Here is a 20,788-nt window from a genome sequence, read left to right as displayed (position 1 = left end):
TCTCAAGAGTGGTTATCACCAGATACAGATTCAAGAAGGAGATGAGTGGAAAATAGCCTTCAAGACCAAGGAGGGTCTTTATGAGTGGTTAGTCATGCCCTTTGGATTGACAAACGCCCCAAGCACCTTTATGCGGCTTATGAATGAGGTACTTAAGAAGTTCTTGAGAAAATTTGTTATTGTCTACTTGGATGATATTTTAATTTTCAGCAAGACCTTGGAAGAACATTTATTGCATATTTGTAGTGTCCTTGAAAGAATAAGGGAAGAGAAACTATTAATTAATTTGAAGAAGTGTATCTTTGCAAAAAGGGAGTTAGTCTATTTCGGGTTTGTTATATCACCTGAAGGTCTCAAAATGGATCCAAAGAAGGTAAAAGCCATCATCGAATAGCCTACTCCAAGGTTTGCTAGTGAGGTAAGATCATTTCATGGTCTGGTTAGTTTTTACAGGAAGTTTATTAAGAATTTCAGTGGCATATGTGCACCCCTAACTGACACAATAAGAGGGGATAGAAAAGAGTTCAAATGGACTACACCAACTGTGAGAAGTTTTGAATTATTGAAGAAGAAGGTGACAGAACAGCCTGTGTTGGCACTCCCAAATTTTAGAAAGGTGTTCTAGGTGGATTGTGATGCTAGTGGCAGCGCTATTGGGGCTATATTAAGCCAAGAAGGTAAGCCTATTGCATATTTTAGTGAAAAATTGAATGATGCAAAGAAGAAGTATTTTGTTTATGATCAAGAGTTCTATGCAATAGTTTAGGCCTTAACAAAATGGAGGCATTATTTATTGCCAAAGGAATTTTTTTTGTATACTAATCACCAGGCATTACAGTACCTAAATAGCCAAGGTAAATTGAATCAGAGGAATATGAAGTGGGTAGAGTTCTTGCAGAGCTATGCATTTGTGTTGAAGCATTATTTATTGCTTCAAGAATCTATAGTGTTGAGGCTTATAGTAAAGTAGGTTGAAGTAGTTGGGTTTGATGAACTCAAGAATCTATAACCTAAATATCCTAATTTTTCTGAAGCATGGAAAGCTTGTAAAGAGCCTGTTGCTGTAGACAGAACTAAGTGGTTGGACTATTTGATTCAGGATGGTATGTTGTTCAAGGGTAGTCAATTATCATTCCAAGGAGTTCCATGAGGGAAAATCTGATTAAGGAGAAACACAGTGGAGGGATGGTTGGACATTTTGGTTGAGATAAGACCATTGCCATTCTTAGAGAACATTATTTTTGGCCTCATATTTCACAAGATGTGAAGAAGTTTGTACAGAGTTGCCAAGTTTGTCAAGTTGCCAAGGGATTTAGCCACAATATTGGACTATATCAACCATTGCTTGTTCCATCAAAGCCCTGAGAGGACATAAGTATGGATTTTGTTCTTGGATTGCCAAGGACACAAAGGGGTAATGACTCAATATTTGTGGTGGTTGATAGGTTCTCCAAAATGGCACATTTCATTCTATGCCACAAAACTCATGATGCTATCCATATTGCAGACTTGTTTTTCAGAGAGGTGGTAAGACTACATGGTCTTCCAAGGAGTATAGTTTTTGACAGAGATACTAAATTTGTAGGGCATTTCTAGAGAAATTTGTGGAAAAAGTTGAGAACAAACTTGAAATTTAGTTCCACACATCACCCGCAGACTGACGACCAAACAGAAGTGGTAAACAGAAATTTGGGCAATTTGCTGAGATGTTTAGTTGGGGATAAGCCCAAGGGGTGGGATTTGATTCTACCAAAAGCAAAGTTTGCTTACAATAACTCTATAAATAGGAGTACAGGTAAATCACCATTCCAAATTGTATATGGAAATAGCCCAAGGACTACACCAGAATTGAGGAAGATAGAGCAAGGGGAGAGGACAAGTGCTGAAGCTGAAGAATTTGCTGAACATATTAAGCGACTAGATGAGGAGGTTCAAGAACACATTACCAAGATGAATCAAGAGTATAAAACTAGGGCTAATCAAAGGAGAAGACATAAGAAATTCCAAGTAGGGGATCTAGTCATGGTACACTTAAGAAAAGAAAGATTTCCAGTCGGTACTTACAAGAAGATGAAAATGAAGAAATTCGGCCCCTGCAAAATTCTGAAGAAACATGACTCAGGAAATGCATATGAGGTGGAGCTGCCAGATGGTATTCACATTTCTCCTATTTTCAACATTGTAGACTTAACAGAGTATCATGATGATGGTGCAGATGAGGAGTTGGTGTTAGAGCCATGTCCAATTCCCGCTTCTAAGAAGGAGGAGATAGAAGACATTCTAGATCATCATGTGGGTAGAAGTACCAGAAATAGGCAGTATGAAGAGTATTTGGTCAAGTGGAAAGGACGACCGATAGAGGACTCAACTTGGATTTCAGAAGCTAAGGTTTCCCATTTGGGATTTCCTCTACCATTCATAAAGTGACAGGGTCACTTTTCAATCTACCCTAGGTGTCTGATGCAGGAGCATCTAGAGGTATAAGGGAAATCCTGTGTCACCCAAAAAAATGTACTTAGACTTAGTTTTTGTTTCATGTTTTTACATTTCTAGATACCTATTTGAGTCAAATAAAGGTTTCAACTCTCACAATTCCACTATCTGTGTTCTAGGATAGAGTATTTGAACACCTTGGGATACGTGTAAATGCCAAAAAAGTAGGAGTATGTAATTGAGCCATCATTTTGGTGAGCTAGGAGGTGTAAATTGTCCAGATGAATGTAATTGTAATTTAGAGCATTCTAGAGAAAGAATCAGGTCAAAAGGCCCCACGATTTGAAAGTTATTGCAAATTTTCAAGTTTTGGAGACCTCCTAAGAATGCTTCAAAGTCAAGTTAGGGGCATTAAATGACCTCAAAAAGGGATGAAAAATGGGGGACAAGAAAAGCTCATTCATAGGGTTATAGAGCACTTTGAGAGCTTTCTAGAAATGTAAATGGTTTGTCAATCAGAGCTATGGTTCAAAAGTTATGCCTCCTAGAAGTTCGGTTGCCATTTCTGGATTCTTCTAGATTTGCATCAACTTCTAACGCAGCTTTTGGAACCTTCTATTTGGTCAATGGACACCAACTATCACTTTCTAAAATGTATTCCTAGTCTTTAACCCTCTGGAGTCTATTTAAGGACATTTTTGGCATTGTAAAAGGTAGTTTGGAGTGGAGTTTGAGAGGAGGTACTAAAAGGAGAAATTATCTCCAAATTTATGCTATTGTAAGCCCTTAGGGCATGTTTTGAAGTCTATTTTCTCTATACTAAATGCACTAGTTTATTTTCATAGTTAATACAATTTCCCTTTTCCTGTTGTGTCCATTCTGTGCTTGGGTTGTGTCCCCATCAGAAGGTGGTTGAGAGAAACCTGAATATGAAGTTTGATGGAAGAAACATGAAAGTAGACTCCATTCAAAATAGATTAAAGTTGTTAACCAATATATTAGGGTACAAGTTGAACCATGGATCAAGGGTTAACTCAGTACCAACTAGATTTTTGCATGCATCTTATGTAATGGCTATGCAAGTAAGAAATGTTAATTTGTGCTAGATTATCAGATTACAATTGTTGGATAACATTGCAAAGATTAAGAAGACAAAGAATGCAATTTTTAGATTTGGTTCCTTGTTGACTCATATATTCTTTTGTTCTACATGGAAGTTTCCTTGATTGATAAGGTGGGATAGCAGTGATTGCACAATCAAGATGGTGATTCAATGCTATAGGTCAAAACTAGAAAATGTTAGAGATGATGACATTGATAGTATGATGAAGAAATTTTAGACTTAGATTAAAATGAGGTATAGGATACCTCCCTCTATGGTAGATAAGTACAAGGAATAAATATTCTTCTTGGTGGAAACTAACAACACCTACATGGAAGTAGTAATTCCTAGAGTTAAATTTATAGATCCTATGGGATATGATATGAGTGTTGATCTCATAAAAGGGTATACATAGGTCATACTCTAGTTAGAGAAGGATATAGAATGCCCTAGATGGGGTACATATGAAGAAAATATGAGAATAATTCATTTAGAACTATACAACAAAGAAAGTAAGAAAAAGGTTGAGAAAGATATAGATTCCATTCTTGAGGAATCAAGCATGACAAGGGAAGAATTTGATGAGATTAAAGATATTGCACTGGAGATGAAGGATAGTGAATAGAATAAAGTGTTGGTAGCAACTTCCATTATAGTTGCAAGACATTTAGAGGATCTAATAGTAGCACAACCATATCCACAAGCCCCATTTGCACCATATTCAACAGTTGCACTAGTACAACTAGTTAGAACAAGGAACGATCAACCTAGAAATTAGTCAAAGGTTGAATCATCTATTTCCCAAAAGAAATCAAAGAGATTGGTGAAGTTAAAGAATGAACTTGCACCAGAAACCAAGAAAAGGGTCAAGAAGACCACCAACATACTTCGAAAGAGAAGAAAAACAATGCAAGTCAATGATTCTAAGGAATTAGAGGATGAAACTATAGATAGACTCATAGTCTAGAATGCATAAGAAGAAAGAACAACAACTAAAAAGAAAACATGGAAGCGAAAGGTAGAAAACCTTAACATGCCAATTATTAATGATGAAAATTTTGTACAATTGAATAAATATTATGATTTGTATAGTAATATGGATAGGAGGCAATTAGAAAATGCCATCATAGGAAACACAATTTTGAGGAACAAAATATTTGAAAATATACAAAATAAGATACTAGAGGATATGTATAATAGGCTTGTATTTAGGAAAAAGAGAATATCAGAGGAAGAAGTAGAGAAGACACAATAGGAACCCTCACCACCTCACATTGTTATGGGTATTGAATCCATGCAAGTGGATAGTATGCACATAACTATGGATACAAAGGAGAATCCCTTTGCAACATTTGGACAATATATTGTTGGCAATATTACTGCTTACTCTAGCTTTGATGATGAGGAAGAAGAGAAGAAGAGAGAGTTAGATGCAATAAAGAAGGAAAGGATACAAAGAGAAAAGGAAGTGAAGAAAATGAAAGAAGATGAAGTAAAGAAGAAAGAAGAAGAGAAAAAGAGGAAGAAAGTAGAAGAGGAAAAGAAAAAGGGAGAAGAATTAAGGAGGAAAAGAGAAAAATAGAAAAAGAGAGAAGAAGAAGATAAGAAGAAAGCTGAGGAGGAAGAAAGGAAATAAGCATAAAGGTTAGCTAAATAAAAGAATAAGGCTAAGGAAGGGAAGAAGAGTGCATAACTAAAAGTAGTTCCACTCTTTCCTGCAACAACTCTAGTGACAATAGTAGCAACATAAACAACCAGTCCATCAATGGTAGTAGTAGAATCAAATGATGAATATTAGAAATGCTTGATGAGCATTTTAAGTAAGTTTTTTGAGAAAAAATAATTAGTAAAGTCTTTGGAGAAGACATTAACTGAAGTCTTGGACATATTGTAGAAACTACAACTATAGCTATTCCACACTTGTAGTGAAATGTCCTGGAGTTGGTGAAAAAATTTGATAAGGAATTCACAACTTTAGTAGAAGTAGCTACAACAAAAACTCAAGTAAGATATGATACACCACTATTTAACATATTGTGCACCAATATATGCAATGATTTGAAGGAACTTGATGGAAACATCAAGGGATTGAGAAATAATATCAATGAAGGGAAAAGACTGCATGGAGAATGTATACAGTCATACAAGTATCTTACAAACTTTGAGAGTAAAATAAAAGTTAAGTGAACTTGAAACACATTTTGTTAAGTTACAACTCCCAGAATCTAAAATTGAAGACTATGGAGTAGAAGTGGAGAACATACATAATATGATCTAAAACTTGGAATTTGATAAAGAGAAAGCAAAGGAGATTTTGTAGTCTTAGAGAAATTTTGTTATCAAAAGTCAACAATTTGTAGAGGAAACTTGAGGAATGTCTTATAGCTAAGGCTTCTTATGAAAATCTTAGCTACACAAAACTAAGTATAGTTGAAGTGGCATCTTATGTGCTTTACACACTAATTAGTATTTCAAAGATAGCAAAGGATAACTGGAAGAAAGATATAGAAAGACTAAGGGTTGTGTATGTAGATTGTTTCTCTAGATTAATTGATTTTGACATCTTTTCCATTGATGTCAAAGGGGGAGTACTATGTAGAGAAGGAAAATTTTATAGATGTATATTGTATATGTAAGGGGGAACTTGTATATGTATCAATGTAAAGGAGTGATAAGGAATGAAATGATCCATTAAAAAATGAATAAAATTATTATGTTTTGAAGGCAATTGTGTGTAGTTACTTTTATTTATTTTTGTAATGTATTATTTTTAGAACTTAGCCAATTTTCTCAAATGTTTCCATCAATGCCAAAGGTGGATATTTTTGGAAATATGGTTAGATATATGTCTTGATGGTTTTCATTTATGCATTTAGAGTTAGAAAAATGTCTGAGTGTTATATAGTTTGCAGTAGCACAATGAAAAAATTTTAATTGTATGGATGTCTTGTTGAGAGTGAGTTCATGTGCAATTGATGGAAGCTTCATCAAAATACCACAAATATGTGTAACGGTGTGCAAGTGTGTACAGATAGTAAGACACAAGATATGGTTAAAATAACAATGCAAGTATTTAACAGTGCAGAATAGAGCTTTGCAAAGAATTGGACTGTATGACCTTAGGAATTATTTTGGTTATGAAATAATTATTGAGTTATGATGAGATGAATATGTGGATATTAATCCATAAGTTATTTTATTATGTCATGAATGTGAACATATGAAGACTAATTAAGTAGAGTTTTGTAGAGATGCAAGGTATAAGTAAAGATCGTATCTTGTGAAGATAAGTGTGCTATATGTGCTAGATGAGAAAGTGTTATATGATGCAAACTATTTTACGAAGAGCTTGAAATATTTGTGAGCCTTATTATGCAAATTTTGATGTATGATCAAAACATGTTCCAAGTACAAGAGACAATAAGTATTGTATGTATACCTATTCTTGTGAAGAACTAAATTGTATAATTTCATTCTAGGGCAATGTGCTCTTCTTGCATACATTGTATTTGTTCTACCAACTCCTAACAAGGTTGAAGAAACTCTTAACAGGGTTGAGGCTTCTAACAAGGTATAGTCTCCTAATATGGTCTTGAGACATTATATATACTTCATATACTCCTAATAGGGTCAATATCATTATGAGGATCCTTTTGTTTAGTGAATCATCTAGTGGGTGTCATCCCCACTAGGTTTTTCCTTTGGCCATGGTTTCCCTAGTTAACAAATAATAGTGTTATGAGTTATCTATGTGCATGGCTATATTTATTGTTCAACATTGTTGGTTTACTTTCATATTTAATTTATAAAGTAATTAATTATATTTAGTTGTGGGAAAAAGGTTCTGAGTTGAAAATGCATTGAGTGGAAGACACTCTTTGTTGACCGAGATGAAGGATGAAGTTCTTGGATTTGATGAGATGGAGTTGTATGATACTAACCCTAATTTTTAGAGATTTGGAGAGAGTGTAGAACACCAAATTTATCAAATTGAATAAGAAAGCATGATGAGTATTTCATTCAAGAGGGTATGTTGTTTAAAGGAATTTAGTTATGTACAACAAGAAGTTCTATGACAGTTAGTTTTATTAAGGAAAAATATTTTTGGTGGATTCACTAGACATTTTGGAATTCATAAGACATTAATGTTGGTTAAGGATAAGTATTATTAGTCATAGATTTATAAGGATGTTCAAAAGTTTTTATGGAGTTGTGGAATTTGTCAAGTTGCAAAAGGAGTAAGTTATAATACTAGAATGTATAGACCTATTTCCGTTCGTGAGAAACCTTGGAGTGACATCACTATGGATTTTGATCTTGGATTACCTAAGACATCATGAGGCTATGATTCCATATTTATTTTTGTAAATAGTTTTTCTAAGATGACATATTTCATACCATGTAAGAAGACATCTAATGTAGTGCATATTATAGAGCATTTCTTCAAACTGATTGTTAGATTGCATGAATTAGCAAGAAATATTATCTCAGATAGAGACAAAAAAATTGTTAATTACTTTTGGAGGACTTTATGGAAGAATATGGATACTAACTTAAGGTTTAGTTCCACTTTCCATCCACAAATAGATGGATAGGGAGAGGTTTTGAACAAAATCTTACATAATTTTTTGAGATTTTTAGTTGGAGATAAGCTAAGTAATTGGGATATAGTATTGGTAGAAGTTGAGTTTACATATAATAATTCTATGAATAAGAATACAAAAAAAGTACCTCTTGAGATTATTACTAGAATGAAGCCTAGAGGTATATGATATTTTAGGGATGCTATTGGTGAAGATAATTGAAGTGCTAAGGGGGAAGTATTTTCTAATTTTATGAAATCTTTCCATGAGGAAGTGGAATTGAGATTGGAACAAAGTAATCAAAAGTATAAGGAGAATAAAGACAAGTATAGAATACATCATGTTTTTGAAGTTGGTGACAAGGTAATGGTTCATTTGAAGAAGCCTAGATTTTCTATTGGTACATGATAAGATGAAGATGAAGAAGTTTGGTCCTTGTAGATTCTTGAGAAATTTTAATAGTGATAATGTTTATGAAGTTGAGTTACTTGATGAAATAGATATATCTACTATATTCAATGTTGAAAGTTTACATAAGTATCATGAGCTAGATGATTAAGTTGTTGTACTAGATAATTATCCTAAGAAATAGATTAAAAAGATTGAACAAATATTGGATTGGAGAATTTGTAAAAGCACAAGAGGAAAAGATTACTATGAATATTTGGTGAAGTGGAAGAATAAACTAGTTGAAGATGCCACCTAGATTTCTTAATTTGATTTGGATTCAACTTAGCATGTGACATCTCAATGATTTAGCAGAATCATTTCTTTAAAACTCGGTTGTATGATGTAGGAGCACCCTAGGTTTATTCTCTATCCTAATTATCTTTATGCTTTCTATCAGTTATTGAAAAGTTGTAGTTGCTACCAAGTTTCTGTAGTATTGGAAAAGCTCACATAGTATTGGCCAAGTTCCTATTTTGGTCAAGTTCCTTTAGTATTGGATGAGTTTCATCTTTGGTTGCATCCTATTATTGTCAAGTTCCATCAAATACAAAGTGAGCTCACTAGTTTTTTGATGCTTAGTATCATCTTTGGTAAAGTTTATCTATGATTGGTTCTTAGTATGAGATGACTTGTTCATTTAATTTGTATAATAAATTTAATAGAAGGATCATGCATTGGGATGTGTGCATATCATTTTGAGTTTGGTCTTCTCTTATGTAAAGGTCTAGAATGTTTTGTAAGCCATTTTGGCAAGTATAACTAGAGGTGTATAATCTTAGGTTAAGCATTGCTTAGAGAGTTTGGAAAGAGATGCAAATAATCATAGAAGATCAATTCTTGGGTCAGAATTTGTAGGGATCATCTTAGGTTGTAAACATCTTATATTGGCTATCACATAGAAGGCCTTTTAGTTGGGCATGTTTACTAATAATTTGATGAATCTACTAAAGTTATTGTTGTTTCTTCTCTCCTTGGAATTTTTCTTTGTTTTTTTCTTCCATTGTGTTTACTCTACAATGTGTTTGGACTTTTATGTGTGTCTTTGGCCCTAACCTTCCCATCCATACCTTCTTCAATAATAGAGGTGAAGTGTGAAGAGTTTTATGAAGAATGTTTTCATAAGGAGATGCCAAGAAGATCAGTGATGGAGATGACAATGGAGGCCAAGAAATGAACCATCAGATAAGCCAATTGAGATCTAAATTTTTGAAGTGAGTTGTACTTTATATATCAAACGTACTATTGTATTCTAACCATTATGAAAGACAAAAATCCTTTGATCAAGGTTAAACTAACTAGAATTTTTTAAATACTATAATGAAGTTCATATTTTAATGGAATGATCCAAAGTTCTCTAAGAAGGCTACTCCTAATAGGGTGATTAAATCCTTTAGCAGGGTCACATTTCATAGTGTGTTATATAACCTTTCATAGGATTGGCTCTTAACTATGCTCACTTCATAAGAGTTAACGATTGGTAGTATATTATTTGATGTTTTTTTTTCCCAAATTGAGTTTCTACGTTAAAACCCTCATGTCAAAGTGTTATCTACATGTGTGGATATTGTTATATGCATGATATATATTTAAAAAATAGTGTAATTTACTAGGAGTCAACATATATTGGAAACATAGAGCTAAGTAATTGCATGAAAAGTTAAATTGGTAATGATATGCTATATAGACATAGTTGTTTCCTAAGAATGATTGAAATTTTTGAAGTTGGTGAAAGTTAAATCGGTACATCAAGACCTGAGGATAACTTATTTACCCTTCCCCCCTTCCCGCCTCTAGATATTCATAGGATATAGATAATTAAGTAATTGCATGGAATTTTTTTGATGATATGTAATATAGAAAAATTTATTTTATAAGATTGGTTAAACTACTTGAAGTTAGTGAAAGTTTAATTGGTACATCAAGACCTAACTGATTCACCCCCCCTGTTAGTTATTCTAAATTATTATAACAAAAGAGATCTTTTTGTAATGCAAAAAATGATGGCTAATCCCTCCGTCTTTAAAAAAAAAGATGCAAGATTGATAGAGAATGTTGTAAGGTGATCAATGATAGTGTTAGTTTAGAAAACTTGGCATTAGAGGAGTTGATCAATAAGTTGCACTTGTAGAGGATGGTACACCATTAAACCCTATCAAGTTAATTGGATCAAGGATGATCATAGATTAATAGTATTAAAATAATGCCTTATTAAATTCAAGGTTGGGAATTACTATGATGAAGTTTTGTGTGATATTATGCCTATGGATTATTTCCATGCGCTTTTGGGTAGACCTTGGAAGTATAATCTAGACAAGCATTGCATAGTGGTAAATTGAATCAATATACTATTTGGAAAAATGAAAAGGGAAAAGTCTTGTTACCTTCAATAGAGGCATCTAATAAAAAACATTGCACAACAATATGAGTGATGGGCCTCTAAAAGGCATTTATTTTGTTATCTTTTTTTAAGACAATTATCTGGCAAAAATAGTCATGACTTTGTGATTTTAAACAAATGAACTTAGGTTTTCATGAGTATGTTATCTATATGTTAAAAAATGAAGTACTAGTATGGATAGCTTAGATATGTTATATTTTCTTGAATCTATGCATTTCTATGGTATAATGAAGGAATGTTACAAGTTGATAAATGTTTCCTCACCCATGCTATGTTTTGGGTAGATTACTTCATATAGCCATAGGATTTGCAAAGAGTGATAGTTTGAACATTATACCTCTTTATAACATTGACAATAAAATGAATATATGTATGTATGTAGAAGTTATATTCATTCAATGTTTTGCAGGTACTTGTAGTGTGTATTCAAATGAGCAAGTTATTGTATTTTCTTTTTATGGCAGCACATGAATATAGCTCCCTCAACTTACTAAATTGTTGGAGGATTTAATCATAGTTAATGATATTCATGTTGCAAACTTTATGAATCTATAATTGATACTCATTAATGGAGAGATCATAGAGTTAGGAAGTTGTTGTAGTTTCCTTTTTAAATAATGCATGTTGTAGCTTCAAAGAGGATTTTTTGGGAGAAAGAAAGATAAAATAGATTGATTTTCATAACAGTAGCATGTGATCTTTTTTTAACTAGATGCAATCTCTTACCATGATGAAATCCAAAGGGGGCCACTTGGTGAGTGAACTGCTCTGTTCAAATAAATTTCATTTCCTTATTTGTTTCTTTGCAAGCTAGGATTTTGATATTCCTACAACCATTGATAATAGAATTAGTGAGATGTTCCTACAACATAGGTGCAATGATAGGTTTATTGTTTGCAACATTACTTTAAGCTTAAAGTTAAGATGTTGTTTCAGTTCCTAGCTTAAGTCTCCTTCAAAATTCACTGTCGTAGTTGTAATGACTTAAAGGAGAATTAAAGCATATACTTCATAGCTACCCTCTCAAGCTTACACTTCTAGGTTGACAAAATAAAATGAAGTTAGTATGTTATTTTAGGAAAACACATGATTTTGTGTAATCAAAGATTCATTGTGAAAGGATGTAGAATCCTTTGTTACTAAGGTATTTAGTTGACCAACCATTTTTGGTGTCATTTCTAGGGAAGGTGTTAATCTAATTCAACCCTAAAGTTGTTATGTTAGTTTTGCATTATTTTGCATGCATATAAGAAGAGACCTCCTTGGGAAATTTCTTCCCAATAATATTTAGGAAGACATTATTAATCCTGAACATGAAGAACTTCACAAGGAGAACAAAGAAGAGGAACCATTTTGTGAATCTAGTCACTGTTGCTCAAGAATGAATACCCTCATCCTTTGAAGAATACTTACATTTGAATAATCTTTTTCTTGAACTTGAATACCAAGATAATCCACTTGCCCCTATTATCTATCAAACACCACTGCTAGTACCTCCTCTAGGAATGGTTCAACCTTAGCCTCAACATACATTTCCTTTTCCTATCCCTTTTTAGCAGGGTAACCAAAACTTGAAGAATGTAACTACTACTGCACTTCCCAAGTTTTATGGCCTAATCAGTGAAGACCTTGAAACCTTTGTCTTTAAGTTCAACATACTTTGTAGAAGGTATGACTATACAACTAATGCCCATAAAATGAAATTATTTCCTTCTACCCTAAAGGAAGCTTCTTTGAGCTAGTTGATGGGGTTGGGTGATAACGTTGTAGTATATTGGCCTGCAATGAGCAACTTGTTCCTCACAAAGTATGAGGAATACTACAAGGGTCAAGATTTAAAAGGGGTTGAAATTTTTAAAATTTTCCAAAAGGATGATGAAACCTTAGAATATTATGTTTCTTAGTTCATGTTCAACCTACAACATAACACACAACATCAATTGAATGAGGAATCAAAGAAACATTTTTTTCTAAGAGGTGTGAATGATGGAAGCATTGACGCTCTAAATCTTATTGTAGGAGGAGATATCATGCAAAAAACTTTGACAGATATACAAAATTATATGTATAAATTATTTGAAAGCCACTATGAAGAAAGGTAGGGGACTTAGAGATCTACTACATAAATCCAATGGTAGTTTAGGAGTATCAAAGATGAAATTATCTAATTTGTTGTCTGATTTCAAGAAAGACATCATTAATGATGTAGCCACTCAGTTAGACACCATGTAGGCAAGAAGGAAAAAAGATGAAGCTAGTTCCATGTTGAATTAATACTATCCACGTCACAGGGAAAAGAAAAGGCATTGTAGATGTAAGTCTATTGTAAATTTGGAGAGAAAATCAATGCCTACTAAATTTAAAGTGATTGATGAAAATGGAGAGGTTATTTATGTTTCTCAATGAAGGCCATGGGCTTAAAGACAAGGTATGCCACAAGATATTTTTAAAAGTTATAATAATAAAATTCAATGGAAAAATTCTCAAAATATTAGTTTTAGCAGAAATAATAATTGGCAACAACCCCAATAGGATTGGCAACAACCCTAGTATGGTTGGAAACAACCCAAGAAAGGCTAGCAATAACCTTAGGAGGGTTGGAAACAACCTCATATTTAGAATACCCAACTATGTTAACAAACCTTATTGCCACCACCTTATCAACAAGCTTTAATGCCTCCTCCTATAGCCAATAATACTCCTCCCAAGAAGACCCAACTACTAGTTTAGCTTAATCCTAGTTTGAACAATACTAAACCAAATGCACAACAACAAAGCTATGCTATCTCTTTGAATGATCTTCACTTAAGGTCAGACGCCACTCTTCCTTCATCCCAAAAGCCTATAATAATGGAAGTTGAAGATTCTCCAACTAAACAGACATATGAGACAAATCAATAGACCTTTCCTATAGCCAAAGAACCTCCATTCCCACATAGGTTGATGAACAAAGCCAACCTACAGAGAACCATGCAGTCAATGATTTTCTTAATCAACTAAAGATGATGATAGTAAAAATACCATTATTGGATGATATTAAGGAAGTCCTTTCCTATACTAAATTTATTAAGGAAGCATGTATTAGACAACTAGGAAGGAAGAAGAAAGATCAAAAAATCATTCATGTCCTAGGATAGTTGTTTGACTTAATGCTGGAGAAATTAACTGTACCTAAATATTTTGACCCAAGGAGTCTTATGGTTATAGTTACTATCCATGGGATCTAAGTTCAAAATGCTTTAGTTGACTTATAAGCCTCTATAAATGTCATGAAAAAGGAGGTATTATCTCAATTTCATAACATTGGCATCAAAGAGACAACCACAACACTTTAGCTTGCTAAAAACTCTACTATTAAGCCAGATGGAATGATAGAAGATGTCATAGTCACCTTAAACTCTTGGAAGTATCTAGTTGATTTATTTATCCTCTCCCTAAAGGCTAATATGGGAGGATATCCTTTAATTTTAGGATGACCATGGTTGGCCACTACACATTCTTATATAGCTTGTCAATCTAGAAGGATGACAATGTCCAATGGTATTCATACTAAGAGCCTAACCTTATACTCCCCTACTCAACCATTATTACTAGATGATCAAGTAATCTGGCCAAATTTGGGTGATGCTAATCTAGAGGTTAATTTCATCCATTAGCTGATGACGATAGGTAGAGAATCATTTATAGCTTCTCAAGAATAAGATGAAATAATTTTATCTATTATTCTGAATGAATATGGAATAAAGTCTCAAATGTGTCCTCAAGTTGCATGTATCTTAGAGACCATATTACTAGTTGGTCTGACTTTTCATTTGATAGAATTATTTTGTCCAGTTGTAGAAAAGTCAAAATTTTCATTTCAATGGATAGTAGGGTTTCTAGATAATTCATCTATTTGCTAGCCTTTGAAAATTTTTGTGAAAACCCTATGTTTCTTTCCATTTGTAAATTGTCAGGCGCGAAATATTTGAATTTTCAAATAGGGAAAATATTCTATTGTCTTTTTATCTTCCATGCCCCCAAGCTACCTTTCCTCTCAAATTCCCCAACCGTCTGATCTAAGTAGATCCACCATTTTCGTTACCTTGCTATGCAAACATGGGCACTTTTTATGTATAGCGAGGTAGCGAGTGCTAAAAAATTTATAAAACAGGACCGCAAAATGAAGATACGGCGGTCAGAGCTTTGTTTTTGGCCAACTTATTAGTCAAGTACACATTGCAAGTACCCTCAAATAGTATGAAGTCGGCACCAAAATGATGGTTTCTCCAATGTTTCGCTACCTTACTATCAAAAAATTGACATCTCGCTGTTAGCGAAGTAGCGAGGCGCTGTAAAATTGAAGAGTCAGTAACCTTGAAATTCATCAGTACCATGACTAATCTAGGTGGAATGATAAGTAATAAATGTTGTTGTCAGAAGCAGTTAATAGCAAAAATAGTGATCTGATGGACCCTTGCATTTCACGGTGCCAAAATTTATTAAAGTTGTCGAAGCTTGCTACTTCGCTATCGGTAATTTCCAGCATCTCACTGTTAATGAAGTAGCGAGGCCTCGTGAAATCAATAGTCGGTGGGACCTTTAGTAACATGGGATGATGACTAGGACTAAAGTAAAGTCTTACTGAGTGCTAGCTATGCAAAATTTCATACTTCATCAATGCTCTCGACCCATGCCCTATTGATCAAATGTGCAAGAGATCCTAAGCATCAGATTAAAATAGAATCAATAGTCCTCACTATCTCATGTTTAAAAGTTGCATGGCATTTAAGCTATGTGACATAGCGAGTATAAGGGCCCATCGTCATCTTTCTGAGAAAGCCCAGTAACATATCATCTACCGAATTAAGATCATATCGATGGTTGTCGTTGCTTCGCTATGGCAAGGTGCTCATTTTTTATGCATAACAAAGTAGCAACCTACTGACACATGTCCTTAGTTGCCAATGGATCTGAACATAAGTCCCATCAAGGAAAGAGTTATGTACGTGGTAAATTTTCATTGGATAAATTGACCAACATGTCAAGTGCAGCGCCTAGTTGTTTTCTCTGTATCACATGATTGTAGGATTTTTGAAAATCGACGGCACAACTTTAAACATAGAATGTGGTGCCACTCTTTGTATTAATTAGACATGAAAGCATCGCACATGAGAAAAATAGAGTATAACACAAAAGATTTCATCAGTTTCATCTTACGCAAGCAAAGATTCTGAGCCATTCCTGTGCAAAAGTAATTACTGAAGGAAAGCATGCTGAAGTCTGGCAGAATTTGTGAAATTGTCTGTTCATGGAAAGTTTACAGAAATACAGAGGAAAACAAAGACAGAATTCAAGTAAGTAGTACTACCATAATCTCTGTAGGCTTTTTAGTTCTATAAAAAATAATCCAAGATGCCTCCGAAGAAGGGATTTTCAGGTCAACTAAACTATTTGGATAGAAATGTGCATGATGACTTTCTTGAGCTGTTCCCTGAGTCTACTGTAGAGACAGTGCAAGTTAAAAGGTTAACCTCATTGAACCCTAGGCTGAGGATAGTTGATGGATTGTATGATAAGGTTAATTGGGTCTAGGATGCTCAAACTTCACAAACTGGTTTGAGTTTGTTCAAAAAATGGTTTGCAGAAAGGAAATTATATGCCCCACATGCCGATATATGGAATTTTGATCTAGGAAAGCTAGTTGTTCCGAGTGTGTTTATGGATTATGACCTTCTTGAGGCTGTGGTGAAGAGTTGTGATCAAGCCACTAGGGTAGTAAGAAGAGTAGATGGTGAATTTTTAATCACCATCAGTCCAAAAGAGATTAGGGAAGTTTTCAGTTTGGGACCTCTCACTAGGTATCATGTGCCCATTGATTTAACAAAATTAGAAAAAGAATATATGTCAAAAAGGGATGTAGTTAGACAAGGTGCACTGAAGGTCCACATAGGAATAATTGGAAACCTACCAGCAATAACATCATCTTCTAAAGAACCTTTCAAGAAATCATGCTCCAATGCTAGGGCAGTAGAGATATACATGACCCTGTGCAAAGTCTTTGGAGAGGGTGAAGAAGATTTTATTCATGTGAGCTTCATGTATATGATCACTCAAATCTCCTCTTTTGGTGTGGAAATAATTTTTGATTTTGCATCTTACCTAGCTAATGAGATTCACAGTGGATTGGTGGGGATTGTAAGGGCCAAGGTGGAGAAGGTTTGGGGTCAGTACTCCCTATTGATGCATATGTTTCTATTTAAACAGGTTACATATTTCGGTAAAGAAATGGTATTAAATAGGGAACAAGAGGGGGAAGCACTACCAGTTCAATTATGGAGTGCAAACATGACCGGGGAAGCAAAAAATGCTAGTTTTGTTAGATTTGATAGGCACTTTTCTTCCAAACTAAGGTGCCTCATATTAAGTGACAATCTCAGAATTCCTAAGGCAATATTGCACCTTGTTAGGCCTATGGATAGACCCCATAGTCTAAAAGTTTCACATAATTGGGGAGATATCATCTCGTATCTAATCTCAACTATCATTAGAGTTTATGGATTCAAAGGGACACCCCATGTACTACCTTATTAGGTGCCTTTAAAGGTAGGAGTAGCTGAATTTTTATGGCAGTTGGGAGAAGTAGAGGAAACATTTTTGCACAAAAGGGGAATAGGATCAATTTTTCCTACTTGCACTGTAGCTCACTAGTTTGTAATAACTAAGGAGGGGTGGATCTTCCTCTACAAATTTTTGGATCAGTATAAGATGGCGGTATCTCACTCTCATTTTTGTGATGCAGAAGATTTCTTTAATTCTGCTCTTAGGCATAGGATCAAACTTCATCCAATTCAACATGAATTTTATTTCCTTGAAGATGTAATAAGGAATGAATACTCTCTACTGGAGAAAGAAACAAAGAAAGAAAAGTGGAGAGTCTATTCAAAAGTTTTGGAGTTTATTAATTGTTTTGACAAGGATTACAGTCCTCTTAGTAATGTTGCAACTAATGCAGATAGAATAAATAAGCTTATGAGTACATTCCCTGAAATAATGGAGGTAATGAATGAGAGGAAACAACATTTTATTGATTCTTCTCCAGATAAAGCCAGGGAAGTAATGAGGAAATTGGGTTTCACCCCTAACATAGGGGTAGGTCCACTAGTTGTGCGAAAGAGGATAGGATATATTGTCATTCAGGATCAGATGTCCACTGTAAACAAAGGAAAGAAAATAATTGAATCTACTAGTACTATTTTTGAAGAAAGACCCCCTAAACCCTCTCCCAAAAGAAGAAAAATAATAAGGGAAGAGGAATCACATGATGAAAATTACTCACCTTCCCAAAATCCTATGAGAATTGAGGAGGAACAACTCACCAATGAGCAAATTGAACAAATGGGATCACAAGGAGGAGTTTTTGTTACCCAGGCAGAAATTGATGAAGGGAACCCCCAGGAGCTTCCTGTGCCTAGTTTTGAACTAATTGTAGTAGATTTCAGGGGAAGGGAATTAGACCCTGGATTGGAACAAGCCAGTCAACAATTTTTGTCAGATAACAGTTTTGTAAAATCTAGGGCTTTCCATTAGTTTGCGTGGAGGGAAAACATGCACATTTTTTAGAAAAGATGTAGGAATATGAAAGTCGAGCATCTAGAAATGGATGAAGCATCTATTCAAAATCAAATAAAGGAACAAATGATACAAGAGTTCTAGAATATAACCCTTGAAGAGGGTAAACAAATGGTGAAAGATGCAAATATTTTATTATTGCCAAATTGGGACATTGTTGATGCCTTAATTTTTAATTTTGTGTCAAATAATTTGGGATTATAGGATCTAGATAAAAAGGAATTCTTGTGAACAACATTTAGTAATGACCAAGTTGCTCTTGTTATGTGGTTTTTAAGAAGAGGATTCAGGACTACTCCATCACAACCTGATGATTAAGGACTAACAGGGAGTATCATTGTGAGGAGAGTCGTTGATACTTCACATGTATAGGTAGCCCACATGAATGTGGACTATTCTAAATTTGCCTTGGCCACTGCAGAAAAGGAAAAAAAGGAAATGACTGACCTATAGAGAAAGTATGAAACAGTGGTGGATGCCTACAATAAAGAAGTAAAAAAGAGAATTGAGCTTGAGAACAAGCTATTGGGAAGAACCACTAGGCCAAAAATAACATACCCTCACCCCCAGTTGAACCTTTTAAATCCACCCCTCTCATAGAAATACCAGATACACCCCAAAGGCCACAATACTACACTGTTGAGGATTTTGAAGAAGGAAAAAGCAAACTGTGGGCCTCACATGTAGAATTAGAATCCAAATATGAAGATAAATTGAGAAAAGCTTTCACATATTTGGGGGACAAGATTGAATGGCCGCTAATTCATGATCAGTTGGCTAGGGTGATCAGTATTTGGGAGGATTTGAAATCTAATGATGAGGCTTTAATGCCTATTTTGAATAAATGGGTAAGAAGGGAGAAAGAAATAACATTTTTGTGTTTCTCTGTCATAGATGATTCTTTTGATCAAATTGAAAAAAACATTTGATATTTTTTCTGATCTTACTGACTTTAGTAATAAAAGGATTCATTTACAAAAAGTAGTAGTAGGCTAATTTGAAAAATATAAGAGCCAAAAATTCAATTTGTTTCCTCATGCCCTAGACAAAAAGAATAATTTGAAAGGCAAAGATGAATGGGCAAAGGAACTTAATGATTTATTCTGTTTAAGAATGAATCAAGTCATTAATGAATCAGGGCATGCATGGTGGGCCGCCACAACATAAGAAATGGTGAAGGCCCAAATATTCTTTGATTCTTTAAAGCAAGAATTTTTTACCATTAATAAGGATGTTGAGTATGTGCTAAAAAGACAGAGAGATATTTTATAGGTCAATTGGCCAGATGATACATTATTTGACAAATGGATGGCAGATATGGCTCCCGTTGAACAGTTTGATGAAGATGAAAATGATAGTGATGAAATGCAAGGTGAGGAGATCCAAATCATTGACCCTATCACTACTCAGACCCAACCAGGAGAAGAAGACAAGGATAATCTATTACCTTCAGTTGCAGACCTAGGACCACAGGATGCCGATACAACTAAAGAAAGGGAAAAGGTAGAAGTTATTTCCCCCATACAGGATAAAGATGATGAAAGCCCATAGGTGGAGGTTGACGTGCCATCATCAAAACAAACTTCATTGTTGGTTAATTTGGCTGTTGTATATGAGGAAGGATCAGAATAGTAAATAACTCAGCAATACAGGAGCGTGTAACAAAAGGGCCAACAAAGGGAATGTCTGATGTAAAACTTTTGTTATTACTCGCATTTTTGTCATCTTGTAACAAGTATATGTAAGTTTCTTTTAAAGGACACCTGTCACTGTTTTTAGCCTGAAGCTTGTTGCATCTCACACTATTTAAGTGAGATTCCAAGGCTAAAGAATGGTCCAAATTCTATTTTTCTAAGTAGTATGCTTAGTTTGTCTTTGGTCCAAAATTTTGAAAGAAAATCCATGATGTATTTTCTCTATCAATTCTCTGAGAATACATGAATATAGAATGAACTGTGTCTCTTTCTAAAGGTCACTCTGAGTTTATTGTAAATAATATACCATTTTCAAAGAAAATGAATACAAATTGTGAACTGTCCCCATATCAGTTCTTTCTGAATTTTGTCTCCTTCCAATTACATGGTTATCTTGATATTGTATAAGTAAAGGCTTGTGCAATTGAATGCAATCTAGTTAGGTTGTATATCCATTTATCACTGCTATTAATTCAATGCATTAAATAAAAGATTTGATGAATGTGATGAGATTTCT

Source organism: Cupressus sempervirens, chromosome 6 (assembly GCF_028749045.1).
Source record: "Cupressus sempervirens isolate cs-2001-9-10 chromosome 6, ASM2874904v1, whole genome shotgun sequence".
In the NCBI taxonomy this organism is placed as follows: Eukaryota; Viridiplantae; Streptophyta; class Pinopsida; order Cupressales; family Cupressaceae; genus Cupressus; species Cupressus sempervirens.
This window is presented reverse-complemented; position numbering follows the sequence as displayed.